Here is a 7,130-nt window from a genome sequence, read left to right on the forward strand (position 1 = left end):
ATGTTACCTCAGTGTTCAGGACCAATAAACCAATAGTGGATCCTTATTGAAACATAAAATGGGAGAGTGAGAAGTGAAAAGAAAGAGAGAAACATCTCTGGTCCTAGTTTATGTAAAGCTGGTTTCCAATATGTTGCAAATCTACTCATGTCCCTTTAAGAATACTCTTAGTTTATAAAAGCTAACAGCATTAAAAATACAGTAATTAACATGTTCATAATGTAAATGCTAATAATTTAACATGTCAAGCATCCTCATCCCCTACTGAATCAATATGAATTATTAAAACCGACTCTTTAAGACCTTTAAAATCAACTCTCAAAGCATGCACTGACAATTACACCATTGGCATACAGGAGCACCAAGTTACAAATTATGTGTAAGACGGTCTGACACTCGTTCTCTTTGATGCAAAAAACCAAAAGCCAAAAAAGCCTCCCCTCAAAATCTTATGCCTGGAACTGCATAATCTGCATGCATAAGTGAAATTTGGGGTTTTTTTTCCCGTGAGATTTTTTTAATTTCTTAGACATAAACCTTATTGAGAGGTTATAGAGTATTTATTTCCATTATGAAGTCGTGTGACAAAAAAATGCTCCTGAATCAACAAGGAACATAGAGATTAAAAAAAATTAGTCTAATAAAGTAAAAGTTCTTGGATTAACACCAGTTTCTCTCAAGGTTGTTGGACGTGTTGAAGACATTTAGAGATTGATTTTAAATGTTATAAATAAAGAGTAGCCCTTAAAAGTTACTCCCGTGTTTACTGAGTAAAAGAAAAGAATGAGTTTTGTTGGTTTTGGGTTTTTTTTAGACATCTGTGAAATAAAGACAGAATTATTAGACAGATGCATCTTACCTCACAGCCCGCTTGAGACACTTTGGGAAAAGCTCACAAAGTCTCCTTTGTGTTTATATATGGTGACACAGCCAAATGCCTGCAGGAGATGGCTGTTTCCTGGTCTGTCCAGTGAAAGAAGATGGCAGATATGACCTCTTTTTTTCATTTGTTACAGGTACAAAATAAAGTTTTGCAATTGAGTACAAAACCCACCGCATCCACCGTGGCTTTCAAATGCTTATCCTATCAAATTGTGCAATGCTCATGTTAACGTCTTGCTCCACTTGAACAATCAGATAATGGGCTGGAGGCCAATAGGCCAGAGGTTGTTCTTCCTTTGGGAGAATGTTCTGTGCCCAGGAATTTCACTGATAGCTCTTTTCACAATGCCACCGTACCCCACTTCAGCCAGAGCAGAGTTTCAGCCCCCTTCAGAGCAGAGCACAGCCCCCCTGGACTCCACAAGTCTGGATGGACTCCAACCAGCTGGGAATGCAGCCCTAGTTTCCTATTTCGTGATCCAGCTGAAGCTCTACCTGGGCAATCCTAAACCCCCTCTTTACTGTGAGTAAGGAGGAAACTAATTTCAGAGAGGTTAAAATTTTACAAAGTTTGTGTACTCAGCAATAGTTTGTGAGGGGTTATATGTCTGATAGGAGATAAGGGCTCATGTACCTTGCTTTCCTAGCATGAGAAAAAGGTCTTAACCTCCTACCGCCCCTTTCCAAAACAAAATAAAAACCAAAACGACTGACAGACCCGGAAAAGTTCAGTACACTTCCTCAGATGCTTTGAGATTAGCAGAAATGCCAGGCAAGCAGGAGATGGAGAATTCCAGATCTGGGTCAGCTGCAGCTAGGGAGGCTTTTCATGGCTTGTTGAGAGGATCATAATTTAATATTGAGGGACGTGTCTTTCTTCCAGTCCCTTGTGTATAGCAAAAACCTTTCACAACAGGATGAAGAACACACATCAGAGATGCCAGCACAGTGCCACACTTTGTGATCGCTTAAACCATCCCAGCTGCACTTAAATTATTTTTGAGAACTCAGAAGTATCATTATGACAAGACCTTCTTTGAATTCTTATTTCAATTTCCCAGTTTGTTAAGGCTACACATTAATCAGCTAGATGGGAGCACTTGATGATCTAATAGCTGTTTCTGGAGATAAACACAAGACACACTTCAAAGTTCTGCAAAAGATGGGAAAGCTGAAACAAAACCCTGTATCTCCCCAAATGTAAGGTAACTTTTCTACTTTTTTTTTTCTTTTTTTCTTTTTCTTTTAATCTATAAACCTTCAAGTGACCTTCCCAAAGATAGAGATGCAGAGTCAGAAGCTTCACATAAATGCAAATAGAACTGCAGAAATGCAAAACACAAACAAAAAAAGAATTACAATGATATTAACTTTTACAGGATATTATTTCCTTTGCTCTTTCACACCACGATGCACATAAGGAGCAAGCATTAGGGAACAAGTTTACTTAAGCAGTCAGGGAAAACACATAAAAGCAAGAAACCAAACATCAGGAGGAAAGCTTGGGAATAAAAGTGAACCTCCTCAGCCTTGAGCAGTACCAGGAAGTATGAGTCAGCTGGAATTTTCCTTTTCCCACAGAGAGGGATAAGATAATTGTCCCAGAGAGATGAGGTGAGGCTGGAGCCATGAAGAATGGGAAGGGAGAAGAGAGACAAATGAAGGAGATGTTACAGGTGAAGGGATGCTTTTTGGAGAGGAAAGCTGAGTTGGTGACTGTAGATACAACCAAATGATCCTTAAGCTACCTCTGGAGTGTAATTATGTAACAGAAAGAACAGTCCTAAAGGAGAGGGAAGAAGCAGAAATCCCTCAATGAGGGGAAAACACAGATGCTGGAAACAAGAATCTTTTGTAATGCATTTTAAATCCTACAAAAATAGGACATCCTAGAGCCTGCCAGTATAAAACTCACCAGTAGTTAAGTGGGAATGTGAGATTAAATATGAAATGGTGGTTCAGTGGATCTATTCACTATTTCTAAGATTCCTGATACTGTGAGTTGTTGTCTCTCTGACTGACTAACTCTCCCAGGAGCTTACACTGCAGTAAAGTTGTCTTGCACTTGATGATTTGCTATAATTTAATTTTACAGAGATGTAAATGGGCACAGCAGTATCAGAACGTGATAAAAGGATTATCATCTGGAAAAGCTCACACTAGTGACAAGGGAAGTGGACAGGATAGAAAACAAGGAAATGTACAATAGACTTGTGATAAGATTATTTGATCATGTATAAACCCAAACTGAATAAGGAATTATTCTTTAGGGAAAGAAGCACGGAGCAACAGAACATATTGTTCATTTAAAGTCCGTAACTTTTCCCCCCCAAGATCTGCTTTGTAAGACTACATCTTTCTGTTCCATAATGATGATAATTTGCTCATTACCACATGAGGAAATTGGTGATGAAGTACAGCCTTAAGTAGGCATGGCTATAATTTAAACAAATACAGTATCAAGGAAAGGTATTAACATACATAAAAGCTTGGTAATATTCAAGTTTTGAGCACTTGCACTATGCAAAGAAGGAACTAGGAAAAAAGGCTTAAATTTGTCACATGATTTCCTGTCAGCTTTGAGTATCTACTGACTTAGCAGAGGTATGGCCAGCACTTTGTCATTTCCGCAAAAGAGTTACAGTGAGTGACATTTCTATTAGAGATGCAGACATGGTGAGCTACACCACATCTCCAGTGACAAACTGTCTGCTGAGAAGAGAAATCATGTGGTTGTCATGCATATCTGATCCTGTAATTACACATGTACATTTAGACACCGTTGAAAGAAGGGGCTTCTCTGAGAGAGAATACTTCCAGCAGGACTGCACTTGCAAACCTCAGTCCATTTTAGGGTATGAAGACAAATCTTAAAAGATTTGTTGGCAGAATGGTCTGGTATTCTTAGACAGGGAAATTAAAAATAGAGACAGAAAGGAAATTAAGTCAAAGAGCAGATTGTTTGGAAGAGAAAATAAAGAAAAGGCCAACATCCTTAGAATGTGGCCGCAGGTCTGAAGTGGATTAGCACATTGGGGCAACCAAGAAGTTTGACTTTCAGCTGGCTTATTTTTGGCTATGGCAGACTTTCAATTTTCACCTACCTTGAAATTTATTGTCAGCCTAAGAGCACCTGTCACCTTTGAAAATCAACCTGTCTTTATTCCCTTCTTCCCTTCAAGACTGCACACAAATTTAACTTACATCAGCTAAGTTAACTGACTGCAGAGTGCAGACATATAGCAAACTTAAATGCAAGCTGTAAACGTCTTCTGATCCTTTTGCTATAGTCAACAAAAGAATCAGAACTTTCATCTCACCTGTAAGTTTTATACACAAAATATTCATTGTTTATTGCACATCAGTGAAGATCTAGGTCATAAATACTGGGATGGAGGGACAGAGAAGGAAGAATAAATTTCAGCAGAGCTGTGTTCCGTAGTTCCACATTTGCTGGAAAAGCTTTCATTGAACACCATCATCCTCATGAGCTGTGATGGTCACTCTTCCAGCATGTGACAAAAAAAAAAGCAGACTCATTCCAGCATCTGGTGTTGTTAGGACTGTGTAAAGAGATATGAACAAGACCTTGCTATCACCCCTCCTGACTGATGAGAAGGAAAACATTTTTTACACCATTTTTGAAAAGTGCTGCATGCTGCTTTTACAGAGCTTTGGAGTGAAAAACTGCTGAGGCAGTCACCACATTTACACATTGGGAAAATGAGACATGGAGAAATGTCTAAATGTCTGCTGGAATAGAAAGAGAGGGAGTCTTTCTTCCTGAGCTTACACTTGCCTGGGATTCCTCAGAGTCCATCCCAAACATCATGACTTTAGAACTTGTCTATGTGAAAAGAAGGCTCAAATCCTTCCTGGTCTCTTTGATGCTTTCCAGGAAATCATAGGAACTCCAGGTGCCACATTGTCATCAGCTAGAGTTCAGTCCTCAATTCTTGCCTGTAAAGCCCACTGTCTCCTCTCTGATCTGTTCTACCAAGGAGCCAAGGGCACCAAGCCATGAAAAATTGCAGGATGAGCTCCAGAGAGCAGAAGACTTTGGGGATAGTTTTCAGAGCAATCCTTCAGGATTAGTGCATTTGTGCTACTCTGAACTACTGGAGTGACATGACCTTGATCTTGTCCAAATCCACCACAGTCTGTAGCTGCAGATAAAGATGGAGCAAAGGAAGCTGAATGAGATGAATCACACTGGCCGAGGTTAGAAACCTGGCCCTGGGATGTTCCACGTGTTGGAACCAGCTGAGGGCAGAGAAAAGAAACAAAACACACACACACACACACACAGATGTTTGGGCTGACTGCATGGAAGATGCTGAAATGCTGGTGAAGGGTCTAGGAGGGCAAACCTTCTTGCTCTCTCGGACAGTGTGGCAGGAGGCTGTAGCCAGGTGGGGGTGGGTCAGTTCTGCCAGGTAACAAGTGGATAGCCTCAAGTTATGGCAGGGAATTTTAAGGGTATTAGGAGAAATTTCTTGTCAAGCCATGGAAAGGCTGTCCAGGGCACTCTTGGTGTCACCACCCCTGGAAGTGTTCAAAAGCAGGTGGGTATGGCATGTGGGGACATGGTTTAGTGGTGAGCATGGTGGTGCTGGGCTAATTGTTCTAAATTATTCTAAATAATTCTGTGACTCTTTCCCACACTTTTCTTGGCCAAATGTGGTGCCTGTGAAAGAGCTTGGGAACAAGATTCCAGGAAGCAGAAGTCACAGGCTTTTCAAGCTTCTGGAGTACCACCAGGCAGAGTGGCAGCTCAGAACTGGAGGAAATGGATCACACTGGCTCTCCTTTGCCTCCTGTGAACCAGACCCCTTTATTCCACATGAAACAAATACTTTTTGTGGGATCAGCCAGCGGGGCAAGGAGATATTAAATACCTTCTCCTGCTTCCCAGCAACACCAGACCAACAAGAAGAGATCATCTCAAAGTCACTCCTCCTGCAAGGAAAATGTTTCATGCATCTCTCACTGCTCATCCCTTTTTTTTTTTTTTCCTTGTTAAAATTCTTCTATTTGAAGAAGTAGAACCTGCATTAAACAATTTGTTCTGTTCTTACCGTGGCAGAGTTTTATTGACCTATCTTGCTGTTTTCCAAGCAAGTTTTCTGGCTGGCCTGTGCTTAAAGGTGTGTCACACCCCTCCATATAAGCCTTACAGCTAGGTAGTAGACAAAATGTAAGAAAACAAAGTTATTGCATGTCTGACAGTGATCAGCTCCATCCTGACTCACCTTCCCTTGCAATTTTGCTTTCATCACCAAATCCTCTGCTGAAATATGAACCCTAAGGACTCAGAACCTCTCAGTGTAACAGAAAAACAGTGTACTTTTCTTGGAGCCAGCCATGTGTGACCATTCTGGTGTTTCACTTGGTGATTTTTCAGCTGAAAATATTAGGTAAAAAGGTGTCAGTGTACTTAGGATGTGATGATGCCTTCCATAAATAATTTCCAAAAACTTTTTTAATCTTTTCCAAGAAAATGATTTTTTTCAAAGTTTAAACAAACAAACAAACATTTTCTTTTCCATCTAAACTATCAACATGAATGTTATTTCCTTATAAGACACTGATACAGATGAAATGTCTAGTGATTGAATAGGCTTTGCCAGAACAAGGTGATGAGCTAAATTTCCTCAGCTGTCTGCAGTTCTGTGGAAAAGTTTCATTTCATTTTGCTTTTCTTAAAGTCATCGAACAGTTTGGGTTGGAAGGGATCCTAAATATCATCCAGTTTCATCCCTCCTTCCACAAAACAGGAACACCTTCCACAAATCCAGGTTTCTACAAGCCCCATCCGGCCTAGCCTTTTTCAGAAAAATATCTCTTTTGCTTTTACCTCTGCATTTAGCCTTCCATAGTACCAGCACAACACACATGCACAAACAGATGATTCCAAGGAACAAAATCTTTAGGATTTTTCCTGTCCTAAAACGAAGAGCTTAATGACAGTTTTTAACCAAAGACCTATTGAGATTTAAATGTGTCTATCCACATTTTACTGAGTTTTTCTGGTATCTACCCCAGCTGCACGGCTGGGAGTCTGGCACCAGCAGGGTTTTATTTTCTGCTCAGCTTCCAGAAAAATTCTTCTCTTGACTATTTTAACAGTTCTGTCTTCAGGGAATGCTGTATTGTTTTTGACTCTGAGGAAGGATGGGCAGTTTACAGCAGAGAGCCCCAGGGGACGTGTGTCTGGCACCTTTGCTGTATCACAGGCACTGGTTATG

At 40.4% G+C, this 7,130-nt stretch overlaps 1 protein-coding gene across 4 annotated transcripts in view; it reads right to left on the minus strand.

Annotated features, from left to right (window-relative positions):
* Positions 1–1,082, minus strand: part of LOC107216416 (urea transporter 2-like) — a 301,028-nt gene extending 299,946 nt beyond the window's left edge. For 2 of the 4 annotated variants that reach the window (XM_015653568.2, XM_015653566.2), the window contains exon 1: positions 860–1,079. The gene's annotated coding sequence lies outside the window, so the exon portion shown is untranslated. Of the gene's footprint in view, positions 1–859 lie in introns of all 4 variants that reach the window. The other 2 variants (XM_015653569.3, XM_015653570.2) reach the window with 2 other exon arrangements.
* Positions 1,083–7,130: the final 6,048 nt, after the last annotated feature.

Source organism: Parus major, chromosome Z (assembly GCF_001522545.3).
Source record: "Parus major isolate Abel chromosome Z, Parus_major1.1, whole genome shotgun sequence".
Taxonomy (NCBI): Eukaryota; Metazoa; Chordata; class Aves; order Passeriformes; family Paridae; genus Parus; species Parus major.